Here is a 20,384-nt window from a genome sequence, read left to right on the forward strand (position 1 = left end):
TGACAAACATGCCCATGCCATCAGTACACTTCTTAAAATGCATTTGCTAATGTATATATATATATATATATATATATATATATATATATATATACGCACATATACGCATACACACAAAGATTTTCTTAATGACATCTCAGCATATGCAGTATATAGCTGAGAAATGCAAGCATACTTTATCAAGTTCAGTAGTCTTCTGTGCAGATGTATCCCAAAGTAATATACTCTTCTGTGTTATTCACATAAACAAGTCTCCTCACCTTCAAGTTCCTTAGCTATGTGGTTCCCTTTTTATGGTATGGACTCAGGGGGGTACATATCACTTCACCTAAAATTAATTTCCCTAAACTCAATTCACCTAAACCAAATCACCTGAAGTTCATTTCACCTAAAACTCATTTCACCCAAAACTCATTTCACTGACAAGTAGTATAATAAGGCAAATCAAAGGTATATGTCCCTTTCCCCACTGTAGTGTGATCCTGGTGTTAGTATATATAGTTGGGGGGGTGTGGAGGCATGGGGGGCATAGCCCCCCACATATTTTGGTTTTATGTTGTCTGGTTTTGTTTTACATTATTTAGTAAAAGCCAACTAGGTGGAGGGCTATGCCCCCACCCCCCCCAATATGGGGGGCTGCACCCCCACACCCCTAATAGTTGCAGCAACAGACACTCCTCAAACTAATGTCAAATGTCAGATTAACCTTCCAGTTTCAAAGATTGCTTTCCTTCCTGCTAAGCACTATTGCTCTCCACTTAACATAACACAAATGCAGTTGCCATTGTTTTTCAGGTTTGCACACTACCGGTAAACGTGATAACAGGAACTGGCAAGAAATCATCATTTGCCATTGCTCTACGTTTGGTATTAGACATGTCTGGCATTAGAGGGGAAGGTGCTAAGTTTAGGGCACAGAGGTGGGGTGCTCAGGAGTCCAGTATAGTTATTGGACTCAAGGTAAAGCATCACAGCCAAAGGCTTCTGCAGGGGGGCTATTCTGGCTCCCAGTACAAGTCCGAGGCATGGAGTAGTTTGATTAAGACTGTATCCAGTGCTACTGGCATCACACGCACTGGAGAACAGTGTAGGCACTACTTCAGTGGCCTACAAAAGTGCAAGAGGGATACACTCAACCAGTGGTTGACTGAGTTTCAAACTGGTGACTTCCTACAGTTGTGTAAATATGATAATAAAGAGAATGTTTAATACAAAGAACACTAAATGTAGGCAAGACTGGCATGCGTAATGCTCTTCTTTTCTTTTCGTTGTTTTTTTCTTTCTTTCCACAGGAATTGTCAAAACTGGATTGAATTGGCAGGCTCATGCTGAACGTCTGGAGAGACTGATGGAAGCAAGTGGTATGTATGCAGCACAAGAGAAGTATTATTGCAGCTTTAAAAGTTAATGATATATGTTTTTGTATTCTATACAGTAGTAGTAAAGTAAGCATGCATATCCTAACTGTAAAAGCAAGAATGCATGCATAGGTTTGTAGCATAAACCAGCTTTAGAAGTCAAATGTAAGACTGTAGTCAGAGGTTGTGGGTTCAAATACCATGAGTAGCAACTATACAATACTGCATTTCCTTCATAATGTTACATAAATTAAACTATATAGAAGTGGCATAAATGCCCTGCTATTAACTGTAATCAGTATACTTGGACCAAACATATGTGCAGTATATGCACATTGCAATGGTTACTTTGAATAATCTGTAATTATAGATTGTAGTTGATAGGACATATACTTAAAGATAATAGCGCAGATAAAATAGTTGTATAATTGTGATAGTGCATTGTATGACACATGCAAAGAAAAAAAACACCAACACTAACCAAATGTCCAAACCAGAATATGCATATAAAATAAAAGAAAAAACCAACAGGATAACCATGGCAACTGACTCCATTTTAATAAAATGTATAAAAACTAATACAGGACAAGTGCTTTCACGTATTGCTGTGCTTCTTCACATCCTAATACAATGGTTTAAAACTTGAATCATTATATACTATTTGACAATATATTAACAAGGACAATCATTCAATTATCCAATTATTCAAATGTTTTAATACATTTTAATGCTCTTAAGTCTCCGAGTGTTTAAAATTGGTTTAATGCTGACACTACTGTTTAAACATTGGTATACATGTGCCTGTAGTCTTAAAATGCATGTCAGTTCCTTCTGTTCTAAAACATTGTTAGTATTGCCACCCCTTATATTTTTACGAACGTTTTGTAACACTCTGAAACTAAAGGCATGCCCTGGTGACTCCAGAATATGTTTCGCTAGAGCATTCTTCACACTTTTGTTTTTCATCTCATATAAGTGCTTACTGGTTCTATTTTTTAATCACTGAATAGTCTTTCCTACATAAAACGAAACACATACATCACAGGTAGCCAAGTATATAATATTTGTAGTGTTGCAATCTGCATAGAACCTGGGTTTAAATTCAAAAGTTATATAGGAATGTATGAATTCAAGTTTGTGAGAATTGGGGAGGCATAGAGATGTGTAGATATGAGATGGGTATGTGTGGTGGTGGATTTAGCCTGTTTAGTAAGGAATTGTTTATTTCTGTAGAGAACACCTAATTTTGTATCCACTTTCTTTATGGTCTGGGAGACATGGATGTCAAATTTCATACTACAGTTGATTTCGACACCTAGCAGTTTAGTGTGAGTTTCAGGAGAAATGATGTTTTTGTTTTGAACATAATATTGAAGGAGAGGCTTGATGTGATGGATCTTGTCGGCTTAAACAGAAGAAGTTTTGCCTTGTTAGGGTTTAGAATTAGCTTGGAGTTTGTGAGCCATGCTTCAACCAAGAGAAAGGAATCTTGTGTAATTGAATGGTGCTCCTGCAGAGAGGAGGCAGAATAGATTTAAGTTGAGTTGTCCGCATATTGCATAACAGAAGCATGAAGAGAGGAGCTATGTAGATTGTTAATAAAACATGACGAGAGTAGCGGTCCTAGAATGGAGCCTTAGGGAACTCCTATTGTAACTGGAAGAAGTGGGAAGAGGTTGTTCTACCACTGGACAGCCTGCTGGCGACCTGATAAATAGCTTTGGAATGAAGAGACAGAGGGTTGACTGATATTAAACTAAGAAATAACTTGGATAAGTTTACTATGTGTGACCATGTCAAAGGCCTTGGAAAGGTCAAGAAAGATAGCAGATGCAAATTTCCCATTTTTTTCTGTGGCAGTTTACTGTATTAGTGAAGGACATTAATGCAGTAGTAGTGCTATGGGAGGGACAAAAGCCATGCTGGGTGTTAGTTTGTATGTGTAAATGATCCATAATTTGTTTATGTATACATATTTCTAGGACTTTGGATAGAGGGGATAGTATGGCTATTGAACGATAATTAGTAATTTCTGTAGAATTGCTGCCTTTGTGTAGGGGTATTATGTAGGAGATTTTCCAAATCTCGGGGACTTTATTTTTGGACATGGATCTATTGATAAGGATGGTTACAGGGTAGGCTATTGCACTGGCAGCAATTTTTGGAAATTCTGCTGGAAGTCTGTCTGCAGTTAGGGTTGTGTCTTTTAGTTTTTTAAGCAATTTTTATGTTGTTGATGGAGACTGGTGTGAATGTAAAGGTGGAGTTGTTAATGTTTGTCTTGAGTGGTTCAGTGGAGGGGCAGTTTTGAAGATTAGATAAGGCAGTTATGGTTTCAGTGAAATATTTGTCGAATAGCTAGCTATGTTTTCAGTGGTGTTATTGGTTCTTAGGTTCATAGATAAATACTAGGCTAACTGCCCATGTGGGCCATTTTAAGCCTAGCCAATTACCCTATGTAAGAATCAAGCCTTGCTCCTTGTGGCGGTAAGTTAAACATCTTAACCATTATACCAACCTCCCAACCATGATGGGGAGGGTGTGGTGCATTTTGCTGGAAGAATATTCTTAATGGTTGCCCAGAACTTTTGAGGGGTTTTTTTGGTGCTTCACTTGTATATTCTGGTAGTAATTCATTTTATCTTGTTTAACTGCTTTTTTTTGCTTTACTCCAGAGCTCTAAGTATTATTGTTTTGATGTTTGGGACCTGGTAGAATGCCAGTGGTTCCAGGCTTTCTCTCTAATTATTAGTAGTGACATAGTCCCTTTAGTTAGCCAAGGAGCAGCCTTTGATTTGGTTCTAATAGTTCTAGGAGCTGCATGTGTGTTCAGGATATCTAAAAAGTAGTATTAAAGAACTGAACTGCTTCTTTTAGGGGAAGTACCTTAGAGGTGTCCAGTTACAGGTCTGTAATGCTGATAAGAAATTGGTGGTGTTAACTTGTTTTCTGCTTCTTATCAGATGGTAAGTTAATTGTTTGTTATGATAAAACCAATGCATTAGTAGAAAGGTTGATTGATGGTCGCTCAGGCTGTCAGGGAGCAACCAGACTGAAAGGAGAGGGTAGGTCGATTTATAAGTATCCAATCAAAGGTTGATTCCTTTCAGATTGCCTTATCTATTTTGTGGGGGATTCGATGATTTGAGTAAATCCACTTAGGTTGCTAACATTTGTGAGGTTTTGAGAGTAGCAGGTCACTCAATCAATATTGAAATCACCCAAAATGATAGTTTCATGTGGTGTCACTGTTGTTCTCCCACCTCCACTCACCAAGCATCTGTAAATAGAAGTCTTTTAAATTGTACTATGGTGCAGATGGAAGTGGGTAGTTTATTCCATATTTTGGGTATGATGTTAGAGAAGAAGGATTCTCCAGCTGAGTTATTAACTTTGGTGGATTTAACTAGGAGTTTGTCACTGGAACGGAGTGTTCTAGTGGTGGTGCATGGTTGTATGAGATCTTGTAGGGCTGGGGTTTTATCTGCTTCATGGAGTATTTTATTGATTAAGGTTAGTCACTTGTATTGGGGGTGCTGAGGAAGTTCTAACCAGTTTAGTTGTCTAAGGGCTGTGCAAAGGTGTGTTTTGTATGGGGAGTTTGTAGCAAATTTGGCTATTTTATTGTAACATGAGTCTAGTTTAGTAAAGTGTGATTTGCGTAGGTTGGTTAGCATAGGGGAGGCATAGAGTAAGGGTGACAGGAGGTGTGTCTGGGCAATGGTAGCTTTTGTAGATCTGGTTTAAAATTTCTTGTTTCTTTAAAGGAGGCCTAATTTCATGAACTTTTTTGATAGTTTGGGCTATGTGGATATCAAATTTTAGACTGTTGTCAATTTCAACCCCTAGCAGTTTGGTATGTGTCACAAGGGTGATAATAGCTTTGTTTCTGGACTCTAGGGTGAAAACTAGGAGTGCTGCAGGTGTTCTTCAGGGGTAGAAGAGGAGGAGTTTGGATTTATTTGGGTTTAGAATGAGTTGAGAATTGGTAAGGCAGGATTTTACTGATAGAAATGAGTTCTGGGTTATGGTGTGGAGGTCCTGTATGGTGGGGGCAGAGCATATGAGGGTAGAGTCATCTGCATATTGTATCACACCAACCCTTATCTCTTTTCTTTTATTTTACACTATGTGTCATCAAAATGTCTCTATGTCATCCATCTGTAACAAATCACTAAATGCTTCACAGCACAGTGAGGTAGGTCGGACCCAGTGGGTCAGCCTGCCCCACTCCACTGGCTCCAGCACTAATGCCAAGCACATCTGCAACCCAACCTGGCAGCATTGCTTCTGCTGCCCCTGCACTACCTGTGCCCTCAGATAGCAGTGCCTTGGCAGCTGGTGCTGTGGTACCCTGTGCGAATAGTGGTGGAGGTGAGCATTTCATCACCTGCCAGAAGATGCCAAGGTTGGTGTGTAGGGTTGTGCACCATACCATTGGTGTACGGCCACACTGGATGGAGAGGCTCCTCTTACTTCTAGTTCATATGAGGAGAATCGTCAAGAACTCCAGCACCCAGTGGAGTAACGGTACAGTGATGACAGTGCTGTGGGTGAGGATTAGAATCTGTCTCCATGTTTGAGAGGTATAGGTTCATAGGTTGGTACTAGGCTATCATCCCTAGGGCCTATACAAGCCTAGCCATAACAATTCGCTGGCTATTTTTTCCCACACTATTTCCTCCCTGGACCCCTGTCTAGCAGGGTGACTGATGTGATCCCCGAGGTGAATTTTCTTTCTCCCATCCAATCATCAAGGTTCCTTTTGAAGAGGGCCAAAGAGGCGCTCTGCTTGACATGTATGAGCATTCTATTCCAGAGTCTGGGGAGTCTCTAGGTCAGGAACCTATCCCTCCAGCATGTTTTGTTTATTGTGATGACAAGGTTTAGATCCCTGGAGCATGTTAGCTTGCATTGTCCCCTCTCTCACCCCAATCATGGACTCCTCAAAACTTTTGTGTCCCTCACCATCTCTGTCTTGTCTTGTTTGCCTTGTTCATTTGCATTTGTTTCCTCACCTACCCAACTTACCTGACCCATAAATACCAATCTCCTTTACCCAGCATTCCTCTCTTATTGAAATACAAAAATGGGCAACTGTCCCAAAACAAAATCATGCCATACATAGCTCCCCATTTCATACATGTCTTATTGACACACACTTGAGTTGGTCCAAGTGGCTATACAACATGATGACATTGTTGTCACTCCTCTTTGTGGAGGTGACAGTCCAAATTCAGCTAATATTCTGTTCAGATTCTCAGTTTACACTGTTAAAGAAATAGATAGCTGTGGTTCTTTCCTACCTTCATTCTATACATTCATGTATTTCTTTCACTTTGTTCTTCCCACTGCTTGCTCTCCATTTCGCCACTTTCCCATCTACCTCATTTTAACACCTATAATCTGGTCAAACAATAAAACAACACACAACTTAGAATCAGAGAACATATTTATCATATAAGAAAGGTTCCAGTGTTAATGCTTTAGCGAAGCATGTTTTAAGTATGGGTGACCAACATAGCTTTCACTTTATGGTTGTTTGTAGAACATATGCTTTTTATTATCTGTTTTTATTATTCGTATCTGATTGATGATGTGCTTTGAAAGTAATATATTTCTGTGTCATTTTTAATAGTTTATTTAGATGCAGGTATATATATCTGTTTTAATGAGTAGTAACAAATGAATATGTTTTTAAAAGTTGATTGATGAAGGTCATGTGATGTAGATGTACGATATAAAAGGTGTCTTCTTTGTGTTATGTTTGTACACCTAATGAAGCTGAATGTGAAAGCGCTTGTGTTGCAATAAAGACAGTACTGCTAGAAAGAACATTTTGATGTGCTGGCGTTTGTGAATTCTGGAGCCTTACCTTAGCAGCGTTTTTGATAAATATATAAACTACACTACATAAATTAAAAACAAATTTTATGTGATATACTATGCACATCTTTAGAATAAAAATAAGCATTCAGATTTTCAAATACATGTAGTAATGTGGGCAACCATTTGCATAGTTTGTAAAGCTGTCTCTTAAACTATACCTGCATATTGCAACACAACCACCACATACTACTCATTGCACAAACACAACCACCACATACTACTCATTGCACAAACACAAGCACAACATACTACTCATTGCACACTCATCAATCTGGTAACATGCAGAAATCAAACTATTTTGACAGCTGAACATGCCTACTACATCCATTTCATGCAGGCTTCCCAGCCTGCCAGCATCTTCTCTCCAACATCCAGTGCTGGTGTCATTCACCGTAAGTTGTCCTGCAGCCTTGTAAAAGTCACACGAGCTGTGGTGCATGCATAAAATGTTGTGCTCTCTAACTGATGTACTTAGGTAGGGGTTCTGTTCACAATGCAGTCAACTGGGAGGTGTGTGTGTGTGTGTGTGTGTGTGTGTGTGTGTGTGTGTGTGTGTGTGTGTGTGTGTGTGTGTGTGTCTAGCCAGAAGAGCATAAGTGTGTATCTGACAGTTAACACTCCAGTTCCATGGATTGGCAATATTTTGCCACTTGCACAAACTTACACATCCATGTCATGCAGGCCTCTCAACATCTTCTGTCCAACATCCATTGCTGATGTCATCCAACATAAGTTGTCCTGCAGCCTTGTAAAAGTCCGACTTGAACTGTGGTGCTTTCCTTAAATACAGAGTTGTACTTACATAGGTAGGTATTCTGATCTCACTGCAGTCAACTAGGGTGTGTGTGTGTGTGTGTTTGCGCCCATGCATTGAAATTACAGAGTGCATTTCACACCAGCGTGTGGGACACTGCTATTAGCATTTTCTACTTACCAGACACTGCTGATTTTATCACCTTTAAAATTTTGTCTTACACTCTCCAAATCAGACTTGAGCTGTGGCACTTGCCTTAAATACAGAGTTCTGTAGTCACTATACTTAGATAGGTAAGGGTTTTGTTCTCATTGCGGTCATCTGGTGTGTGTGTGTGTGTGTGTGTGTGTGTGTGTGTGTGTGTGTGTGTGTGTGTGTGTGTGTGTGTGTGTTTGTGCACATAGGATCATAGCAAATTACTAGGCTATTGGCCCTGAGTCCCTTACAAGCCTCGCCAAGAATTTAGCCCATGTTCTGACAAGTCAGCACCCTATGCCACTGTCCAGCAGGGACATAGGCAGAATTCTAGGGGTGTATTTTCTGTTCCTCATCCAGTTATGCAGGTTGCGCTTAAAAAGGTTTAATGTGGTACTCTGCTTTACAATGGAGAGGGAGTCTATTCCACAAAAGGGGGAGTCTCTGGGACACAAATCTGTCCCACCAAGTCCTATTGATGTCACAGACCAGATTGAGGTCTTGTTTGCAGGTTACTTGAGTGTAGCACGACTTGCAGATATGCAGCAGTCCCATCAGGGTGGAGGTCAGAGATTGCTTTGTATGCCAGACAGAGGTCACCTCTGAGAAATCTGTAGGAGACTGAGCAGAGGGACAGGGCTTTTAGCCTATCTGTGTAGGGTAGATGTTTGAGGCCCTGGATTCTCCAGGTGTGGAATCTCTGTGGTTTCTCCAGCTGCTGCATGTGCTTTGTGAGGTACATGCTGAAAGAGACATTGTATTCAATAATCGGTGTTATAAAGGAAGAATACAGGGATGTTATGACCACCTTGTCCCTGGATGATATACCCTTACTAATGAGGTGGGCTATGTAGAAAGCTTTCTGTACAATGGAGGCAATGTGTACTACATTCCACAACATTACTGGTTCTTTTATACCTTAATTTTTGGATAATCCCTTCTGTATCAAGGTTTTGATTGTAATAGTTGTATGAATTGTAATATTTGCATTCTATGTAATATCTGTACTCTATGTAATATTTGTATTTCTGTTTACTCTTTTATGTTTTATTTTGTTATTTTTATTGTGACAGAGCTTTTCTCCCCGGGCCTCCACTGAAAATGGCTTCACTGGGCCCAGTGGAGTTTCATGGTAAACAAATGCCAATAAATAAATAAATAAATTAAGTTGTCAAAAGTCAGTTCGCTATCAACCTGGGTTCCCAAGTCCCTCACGACTGATTGCAAGCTTGACATATACTTGACATTACACTGAGCATTTTACACCAGGATGTAGGACACTGCTGTTACGATCTTCCTCTCACCAGACTATGCTGATGTCATCAGCTAATGCTGGTTTGTGGATGTGCAGTATTCCCAACAGGGCAGGATCAGAGACTTTCACCTCATCCTATATGATACAGATTACAGTGACAGGGCTTTCAGTCTATACACATGCATCATGGCATGGTTTGCAGGCCCTGTATTTTCTTAGTGAGAAACCCCTGTGGTCTATCCAGCTACTGCAGGTGTTAAGTGAGCTACATGCAAAAGTGAACATTATACTCTGTTAGTGTTCTGATGAGGTTCAAGTACAGTGGTGTAATATAGCCCTCAGATCTGAATGTGATGGCCTGACTTATGAGGTGCACAATGCAGTCTGCCCATATTGCTGTGAACACTTGATGGTGGAATTTCAGATTATAATCTATGTGTGTTTGCAGGTCTTGCACCACTGGGTTTCAACATAGGGGGAGTATTGTCAATGCTGTAACTAGCAGGGAATTCTACTTTGCAGAAGGCCAGACCTGATAAAATTGAAACATCTTCGTAATCAGGTAAAAAAATAGTCAACAAAGATAAAAGGAATACTATTCCTAACTGCAGTCTAACCTTAAAGAAATCCCTAAACTTCTAAACTCCTGAACCTGGGCACAAAAACAACCCATGTCCACATCCTGACAAACCTTCTCAAGAAATAGCCTCTCTCTCTCTAACTTTCTTTATAAATTCTACAGCTCACATTACTGCTAGCTTTCCCCAGCAGCATAAGTAACACAGCTCCTTCTAAAACCTCCCACTACACTCTGTAACACTACATGCACCCCTTATACCCAGGACACTGCCTCTGCAATACAACATGCACCCCTTATACCCAGGACACTGCCTCTGCAATACAACATGCACCCCTTATACCCAACACACTGCCTCCCTAACACTACATGCAATCTTTAGCCCCAGGACACTGCCTCTCTAACACTACATGCACCCCTTTTACCCATGATGTTGCCTCCTAACACTACATGCACCCCTTATACCGAGGATGCTGCCCCCTAACACTACATACACCCATTATACCCATGACACAGACACCCTAACACCACATGCACCCCTTACACCCAGGATGCTGCCTCCCTAACACTACATGCAGCCTTATAACCAGGACTTTGCCTCCCTAATACTACATGCACCCCTTATACACAGGACACTGTCCCCCTAACATTACATGCCCCCCTTATACCTAGGATGCTGACACCCTAACACTACATGCACCCCTTATACCCAGGACACTGCCTCTGCAATACAACATGCACCCCTTATACCCAACACACTGCCTCCCTAACACTACGTGCATCACTTATAAACATGATGTTGCCTCCCTAACACTACATGCAATATTTAGCCCTAGGCCACTGCCTCTCTAACACTACATGCACCCCTTTTACCCATGATGTTGCCTCCTAACACTACATGCACCCCTTATACCGAGGATGCTGCCCCCTAACACTACATACACCCATTATACCTATGACACAGACATCCTAACACCACATGCACCCCTTACACCCAGGATGCTGCCTCCCTAACACTACATGCAGCCTTATACCCAGGACTTTGCCTCCCTAATACTACATGCACCCCTTATACACAGGACACTGTCCCCCTAACATTACAAGCACCCCTTATACCTAGGATGCTGACACCCTAACACTACATGCACTCCTTTTACCCAGGACACAGACACCCTAACACCACAAGCACCCCTTACACCCAGGATGCTGCCTCCCTAACACTACATGCAGCCTTATACCCAGGACATTTCCTCTCTAACACTACATGCAGCCTTATACCCAGGATGTTGCCTCCCTAACACTACATGCACCCCTTATACTGAGGATGCTTCCCCCTAACACTACATGCACTCCTTTTACCCAGGACACAGACACCCTAACACCACAAGCACCCCTTACACCCAGGATGCTGCCTCCCTAACACTACATGCAGCATTATACCCAGGATGTTGCCTCCCTAACACTACATGCAGCCTTATACCCAGGATGTTGCCTCCCTAAGACTACATGCACCCCTTATATCCAGGACACTGTCTCCCTAACATTACATGCTCCCCTTATACCAAGGACACTACCTCCCTAACACCACATGCACCATTACAGCCAGGATGCTGCCCCCCCCTAACACTATATGCATTCCTTATACCCAGGATGCTGTCTGTTTAACACAACATGCACCTCTTATACCCATGACACTGACACCTTAACACTACATGCACCCCTTATACACAGGACGCTGCCTCCCTAACATGACATGCACCCCTTGTACCCAGGATGATGACTCCCATTCTACTCCCAATTTCACCGTCAATCCCATTTCTATCACAACTATAAACAGACTACTTCTGAAGCTCAAACCCTGCTCTAACACTCCTGATAATATACCGCCCAAATTTCTAAAGCTTGCAGCAGACACCATCGCATTCCCTAAAAGTATCCATACCAATAGATCCATTCAGGAAACCTATGTACCCAAATTATGGAAGAAAGCATACATTCTGCCTCTTCATAAAGGTGGCAAAAACATCGATATCACCAGCTTTTGTGTAATCGCTATCCTTTCCTATCTGCAAGATCTTGGAAAAGTGCATTTACACTCTACAATATCTTCTTCACAACCATCTCCTGTCCCCTATGCAACATGGTTTCAGACATGGCTATAGCACAACAACTGCCTTCATATCTGTCTTGGATATTGTTAACAGAGCATGTGATGCTTAGAAAATAGTCTTTACCCTCTTCTTAAATCTGTCAAAGGCTTTTGATACAGTTTGCCACCCATTAGTACTTTCACAACTTTCTAACACTGGACTTTCCCCCATCACTCTCAAGCTACTTACAGTAAATGGCAGGCAACAGGCGGTCAAATGGCAAAACTCTATCTCTCCTTACCTTAACACCTCCACTGGAGTCCCTCAGGGCTTCATACTTGGTCCCATCCTATTCAACATTTTCACTAATAACTTTCATTCTTTTATGACCCACGGATCCCTCATTCAATATGCTGACAACTCATCTATTGTATGTTTAGCTGACTCTATTTCCAAACTTCAGCTCAGAACTCAAAAAGCCCTATCTATCACTGAATCTTGGATTTATAATAACCACCTAGTCCTTAACCCAAATAAATCCAGAATCAAGTTATTCACTGTTAGGAAATCAACTCCATTAAATAAAACCTTCAATATCTATTCTCAAAATAAGGCACAAATAGAACTTGCTAGCCACACAAAACTGCTAGGAGTCACGATAGATGAACACCTAAAATTTGATATTCACATACAACACAATATAAAAAAAAACATCAGAAATTAGGAATCCTCTATAGGCACAAACACTTCCTCAACCCCTCCACTAAACAAACCTTTGTTTCTACTTACCTACTCCCTTCACGCATGTGTGAAGCCCTTCTACTTACAAACCTTTAAACTACACTAAAAGCCAAGCTTCAGACTTGTTATAACAAAATTGCCAAATTCGTAAATAATTCCAAAAACTTCACCCACCACTGTACTGCTCTACATTCCCTGAAATGACTGGAACTACCAAACTACCTTGACTACCTGCAGCTAACTACAGTACACAAACTGATCTTTAAACCTTCAGATTGTCCTGCCCTTAGCTCAATATTCACTAACTACCTCCCAAAGAGGCCCCTCAGATCTGAGGATTAGCAGCTTCCTCAGGTTTACAAACCAAATATTCTACCTGGCCAACTTCTTTACTCCTAATCTCTGCCCAAAAATCAGAATGTCCTACCCATTAGAGCCATTAAAGCTACCCAGAATCCTACCCATTTTAAAATTTCTTTACGCAATTAGCTAGCTTCCATCTAGAACTGTACTTGCACTCAGCCTCCTTAAAATATCTAACTCTAGTGATATTCTTTTACTTTTATGCCCTGTTTATCTAATATCCTCTCTGCTCTATTTACCTCAAAAATATTATGTCATTTCTACCTGTTTAATCACTGGATGACTGATTGTGTTTTTATATTGTAAACCAACTGTTACTTAGTTGTACTTATATATAAAATTTTACTTTTATTCATATACTGAGGAGATTTTCTTCTAATTACCTCAGAAATGCTCTAATGTCACTTCTACTTGTTTAACCAATGGGTTACTGATTGTGTGTTTTATATTGTAAGCAATTGTTTCTTAGTTGTATTTTACCTATGTATATAATTCTACTTTTATTCATTTAATGAGGGGCTTTTCTCCCCAGGCCTTCATTGAAAATGGGCTCTGAATGGCCCAGTAGACTTTCCTGGTAAACCAACTGCAAATAAATAAATTAAATAAAGACACATTTTTGTGTTTATTTGTAGACCGTGTGGTTTTGTCACCATTCATTTGTCTGTGTTAGCCTCTCCTGTAGTATGTTATCATCATTGGTGGACTCTGTGTTAGCCCCTCCTGTAGTACGTTATCATCATTGGTGGACTCTGTGTTAGCTCCTCCTGTAGTATGTTATCATCATTGCTGGACTCTGTGCTAGCACCTCCTGTAGTATGTTATCATCAGTGCTGGACTCAACGATTGCACCCAATACACAGGAATCAGCAAGCATGGTGAGCCAAAGGCCGTATACTTTAGCCTGGACTGTTGAGAAATAGATTCCAAACAGTAAAGGGCCAAATACAGACCCTGGGGTACACCACAGCTCTACTGGTAGAGTTTGATTCACCAACTTTCACCGTATGTGTTCTGTCAGTGACCAATTGGTTAAATATCTAGTGACTTAAGGGCTAATCCCCTGATGGGAGACTTTCTCAATGATACCTGAGTGGAAGATTTGTCAAAACCCTAGGCCATATCAAGATAGGTAGTATGCGCTGTCTTACCCTCATCCAGGCCTATCACACAGAATCAATGGGCTGTGACAACATCACAGATCACCTATGGCATGACTCAGCACATACACATACCCGACATGGTTGGATACACACTTCAACACACCCTCCACACAGACTATGTTCCCATAAAAGGGCGTATATCAACATGCATCCATCTAAGTTGGGAGGGACAATACCAGATGCACGATGTATAGAGACATCCTGCCTCTCCTCATCTGTGAGGAAGACCAACATGTCATCATGGACCTTTTCTAAATGGACACTAGTAATATATAGGCTGTGCGCAACAGACCTGTGTAAGTTGTTAATGCTACATCATGTCTGTTACATGCCCTTAAATAGGTCATACAGGGCATGCATGATGACAACACTATCATCCTTTTGAACTTGACAAGCCCAAGGCATTTGACACAAATCCACACTGAGGTATTCACTCAACACTGTCAGATGTTGCCATAAACACCTATGTCACCAAGTGGGTAGACCAGTGGATTACATATGTGGTATCTAAATATGTTAAAATATGTGAAGTGACCTATATCTCAGGTCCAGTGATCAGGTCCGTACATCAGAACTGTCTGCTAGGCCCTTTCCTATCCATTACTTAAGTCACAAATGTCACGAATGACATACAAATCCTGTGTCCAAACAGCTGTCTGAAGTACTACAGCTTGTGTGCAATCATTGACTCCAGCTGTGATATTAGTATAATACAGACAGTATCAATACACACAAAAGATTGCTGCCACAGCCATGATAGCACATGAGATGAAACAAAAATAGGGGTGGAAGTTGTTACATTATGAAAACAAATGCACAACTCAAGGATAATATGGACATCACCCCCTATAAGTGGACCGACTGGTATGTGACCTGTGTCCTTGGGTAGATGCTATGTGGAATGTTTACGAGCATGTAGCCACACTGCTTACTACTTCCTTGTATGTAACTCAACTACTGAGTATGTGAAGAACATCCACATCAAAGGCCATACTATCACCATAGTTCACATCCTTCATCACATGAATAACTGAGTACAATGCACCCTCCTTCATGTACCTCCCTACACACCTTCCAGTGATGTATAACTGAGGTGTACCACAGTACAAGGCACCCTCCTTCATGTACCTCCCTACACACCTTCCAGTGATGTATAACTGAGGTGTACCACAGTACAATGCACCCTCCTTCATGTACCTCCCTACACATCTTCCAGTGAGGTGTAACTGAGGTGTACCACAGTACAATGCACCCTCCTTCATGTACCTCCCTACACATCTTCCAGTGAGGTGTAACTGAGGTGTACCACAGTACAATGCACCCTCCTTCATGTACCTCCCTACACATCTTCCAGTGATGTATAACTGAGGTGTACCACAGTACAATGCACCCTCCTTCATGTACCTCCCTACACATCTTCCAGTGAGGTGTAACTGAGGTGTACCACAGTACAAGGCACCCTCCTTCATGTACCTCCCTACACATCTTCCAGTGATGTATAACTGAGGTGTACCACAGTACAAGGCACCCTCCTTCATGTACCTCCCTACACACCTTCCAGTGAGGTGTAACTGAGGTGTACCACAGTACAAGGCACCCTCCTTCATGTACCTCCCTACACATCTTCCAGTGATGTATAATTGAGGTGTACCACAGTACAAGGCACCCTCCTTCATGTACCTCCCTACACATCTTCCAGTGATGTATAACTGAGGTGTACCACAGTACAAGGCACCCTCCTTCATGTACCTCCCTACACACCTTCCAGTGATGTATAACTGAGGTGTACCACAGTACAAGGCACCCTCCTTCATGTACCTCCCTACACATCTTCCAGTGATGTATAACTGAGGTGTACCACAGTACAATGCACCCTCCTTCATGTACCTCCCTACACATCTTCCAGTGATGTATAACTGAGGTGTACCACAGTACAATGCACCCTCCTTCATGTACCTCCCTACACATCTTCCAGTGATGTATAACTGAGGTGTACCACAGTACAATGCACCCTCCTTCATGTACCTCCCTACACATCTTCCAGTGATGTATAACTGAGGTGTACCACAGTACAAGGCACCCTCCTTCATGTACCTCCCTACACACCTTCCAGTGAGGTGTAACTGAGGTGTACCACAGTACAATGCACCCTCCTTCATGTACCTCCCTACACATCTTCCAGTGATGTATAACTGAGGTGTACCACAGTACAATGCACCCTCCTTCATGTACCTCCCTACACATCTTCCAGTGATGTATAACTGAGGTGTACCACAGTACAAGGCACCCTCCTTCATGTACCTCCCTACACACCTTCCAGTGAGGTGTAACTGAGGTGTACCACAGTACAATGCACCCTCCTTCATGTACCTCCCTACACATCTTCTAGTGAGGTGTAACTGAGGTGTACCACAGTACAATGCACCCTCCTTCATGTACCTCCCTACACATCTTCCAGTGATGTATAACTGAGGTGTACCACAGTACAATGCACCCTCCTTCATGTACCTCCCTACACATCTTCCAGTGATGTATAACTGAGGTGTACCACAGTACAAGGCACCCTCCTTCATGTACCTCCCTACACACCTTCCAGTGAGGTGTAACTGAGGTGTACCACAGTACAATGCACCCTCCTTCATGTACCTCCCTACACATCTTCTAGTGAGGTGTAACTGAGGTGTACCACAGTACAATGCACCCTCCTTCATGTACCTCCCTACACATCTTCCAGTGATGTATAACTGAGGTGTACCACAGTACAAGGCACCCTCCTTCATGTACCTCCCTACACACCTTCCAGTGAGGTGTAACTGAGGTGTACCACCTTTTCCACAGTGACCTGTCACACATGTTATTGGTCATACCTAGGCACTCTTTTTGTTGCATAAACATTACTATCTGATGGTGCAGAACAGCCATCAAGGTGTTATACCAGATGCATGTGTGTTACCTGTTCTGGTGGTGTGCACAGTACATACAGGCTGTTTGATGACAATGAAGGCATTGGTTACATTTATGACGGTCTGGATTGTGCCATATATATCTGCCATGCAGATCAGTCAACTACTGTATTGATCATAATGTCATATACAGGTATAGCAGTGTCTCTCGTAACACCTCCAGCAGATGAGACAGTGTCAGGAAGGTGTGCTTGATTACCCTCATAGATTGCTAACATCCCATAATAGTTTTACAAATGTGTTTGTGCAGAAGCATCTATTATCACTCAGAATCACATATGTTGAGTCAGAGACATGGGATTACTGGTGGGGTTATTCTGATATTGTCCATGACTGTGAGGACTTCTTTTACTGTTGTCCATGTGCTTGTAACTGTGTCCCACTTGCTGGAGACCTCTACTGTCTTTACACTCATTTTCAGGCAAGTCAGTTTGCACATCTTCACAATATGTACCCATCCCCATTTGTATATAACATCCCTGACAGAAGTCCTCTGTATTGCTCATATAAGGATGCTTATCTCACACAGACATTTTCCCCATTGTTATGTCACCACCTTGTCTGACAGTCACATAATATACATTTTCACTGTGCAGTCCCTACTGTACCAGATCGATATGTGATTGGTGTTGCTGCTACAACTGTCTTCCATTGACATGCCCTCATCTGCTGTACATTAAGATATTAATTGAATTATAATTGGACTGGTGTCAGCTTTAACAAATTTCTTTATTTTAAGTGATCTTGATACAGTTACATATTCTGGCTTAATGATGGAGATTAACCAATACTGAGAAAAGGTAACACTGCAGGTATCACAGATAAGGCAGTCCATTAAAAGAGACAGACACCTAGAGCATGGAGGCTGGTATCAACAGGGAGCAGGTAGACTTTGGGGAATGTAATGGATACTACCATAAAAGCAGAGTCTGAACTCAAGGCCTGTGGGTTAGAAATAATCTGCAAAGGGGTTCCCAGTGTCCAGGAATCTGCAAATGTGAAGAAGCATGCCCTTTAAACTTGAAGGAAGAATGAACATGTATTGAAATGATTAATCAGCCTCCTTAACATGTAGAGAAGCAGTCCTTGAAGTAAATCCCTGAACTGTGTGCATGAAGGATTGTATTCTATTTTCTACGGATTGCCCAGCTTATTTTGTCCTTATAAATAAAGTCTATGCCTCTCAATTTCTTTTTTCAAGAATTCTGGACAACAGAAAGACAAAATGAGGGGCACATTTTACATTCTTCTCTCGTCTACTATAAAACTTTAATAGAACATATTTTGCAGTGACGTGATTCTTGAACAATAAGAAGTACAACACTGTAATATTTATGACTGCAATCCTCAGTAATTTACAAAATGAATATTATACAAGAGGTAGTTCAAAAATGTGAGGCAAAATCAGGGATATTATATGAAAATGGGTACATTTGAGAAGTATGCACACCTCCATTCTGAAACAATGAAGCTGGCTATGAAGGCTTGCTTTATTTCTGAAAGTGCTAAAATGATACCAAATTAGGTATTGCTTCTATTTATCTATGCAACAACGTCATGAATAAAAACTGATCCTGGTGGCTGTGATCTTAGTGGCTGAGTTCCTCTCCTGCCAGTTAAATAGGTATATCTTTACACAGATGCATAACTAGCAGAAAGGACTTGTTAGCAACAAGAAAATAAATTAAATAAAGCACTGAATAGAGTTCCTCATACTAAGGCGTAAGTTTTAAAAATTTCTGCTTAATTATGTTTATTAGTGCCTACATTCATATAAAGTGTTTTGTGAATTTATATAAATTGAATCGTGAATTTATAAAGGTATTTTGTCCATGTGTGTTTAGGGAAGAGAGACGAGGTTCTGTGTGCTACTTATTTATTTATTTTTGGTTATTTGTTTTAATTGACATCAGAATTGTTTTAGCTACTTTCATTTTTTCAGGAACTTGCCGGAATAAGAGTTAAAGAAAATGTTCCATCTGCAGTTATTAGCAGGTGATCATGTCTCACAGCAGCTAAACACGTTTATGTGCCCAGTTGTACAGAATAAGGATCCTTTTGAGTTACTTACCTTTAGAATTATGTAACAGTTTTGCCGTGGATTATCATATGCATAATCAGGCTACAATGCTGAAACTGCTGAAGGAAATGCATTGTATTCCCAGGTTCTAATCCCACATGCAGCTGCCATTCCTAGCATACATACTTATTTATTTTACATTTGTTTACCTGGAAAGTCAGACTGGACACGTCCTTTTTCAGCGGAGGCCAGGGGAGAAAAGCTCCACATTGAAATAACATGCAAAAATACAGTATATCCGAATTATACATAGCACAAAGAAATTAAGTCAGATTGGTTAAGACAGTTTGTATGGTCAGCTATACAAAGCTAATGACTGGATTACTAAGAGTATAAAATAAAACATGATGAAGATTTACAATTCAATAAGAAGGAAAAGATTATACATAAGTAGTGAAACATTACATCATTATATATTTGTATGGGAATAAATAGAGAAACCTATACAGTTGCATAGTAAAATGTGATGTGAATTATTCTAAGGACTGATCTTAATTTAATTCAGTTATATGCTGAAAGAATGAAGTAAACTCTTCTACATGATTGGGTGTCTGACATTTTTTGCTTTTGACCCTTAGTTCGGCTTTCTCTTTTCTCACAACTAGCTACTTCATCTTTATATCCCAGTGTAAATAACTTATGAGTTCCCTGAGGAATTTGTTATGTGCAAGGATATTTTGTCTTCCCTTCTGTATTCCGTCTCTGTATACTAACATGTTAACTCTAAGGTTGTTAGTTTGCTTAACCGAGGCGGTGCATTTTGCATATTACACTTGTCATCTCTCATATCCTGACAGTAAGGTAAAGTAGAGTAAATATTTGGATTAATGTTGAACAATCAATGATTTTTTGATCAAATGTTGATCAACTGAAAAAAAATGACCAAAACAGCTTTCAATGAACCAAGAAAAAATTATTTTTGCAGGGGCAACCCCCCTGCACACTCAAACTTATAT

The sequence above is a fragment of the Protopterus annectens genome, chromosome 8.part1 (assembly GCF_019279795.1).
Source record: "Protopterus annectens isolate FY-2018-M chromosome 8.part1, PAN1.0, whole genome shotgun sequence".
Taxonomy (NCBI): Eukaryota; Metazoa; Chordata; order Ceratodontiformes; family Protopteridae; genus Protopterus; species Protopterus annectens.